Here is a 588-nt window from a genome sequence, read left to right on the forward strand (position 1 = left end):
ACAGATTTTGCTGAGTATTCTTGATGGGGGCACACCAATTAACTTATGGCATTTTCCTGACTGAGAATGTCTGGGTAGACTACAAATCATCTATATTTCCTGGAATTGCAATGTGCATTGAAGGGGTTGTATCAAATTTAACGATGAAATTACTGATGAGATTACTCTGCTTGCATTCAGATTATTTGTTCATCTACATCAGTTGCATGTAATTGAAACAAAGACCACTCCATTCTCAAGATAGAGTGATCACATAAAAAACAACTCATCTGTCGGAGCACTGTGGTATCATGGAGAGAGCTCCGGACTCTTAAAGGAGAATTGCGCACTAGTTGAAGGCTAGTCTGAAAAGAAAGAGTTAAATATATATATAAGCACAACAGTGAAAATTTGATCAAAATAGGGGGGAAAATAGGGAAGTTATGAAATTTTGAAGTTTTGCTGGTTTTGTAAACAGCTCTCAAACAGTTTATATGAATATGCAAATAAATGAGCAGATGTCATCCTTTCACAATTTTCCATTGATTGTGTACCAAAAAAAAAAAAATGACAAAATTCAAATTTTGTGCTATAAAAGTGTCAAACATT

This window comes from Diadema antillarum, unplaced genomic scaffold (assembly GCF_040938485.1).
Source record: "Diadema antillarum isolate AM-2024a unplaced genomic scaffold, OU_Dant_1.0 seq00001698_RagTag, whole genome shotgun sequence".
NCBI classification, from domain to species: Eukaryota; Metazoa; Echinodermata; class Echinoidea; order Diadematoida; family Diadematidae; genus Diadema; species Diadema antillarum.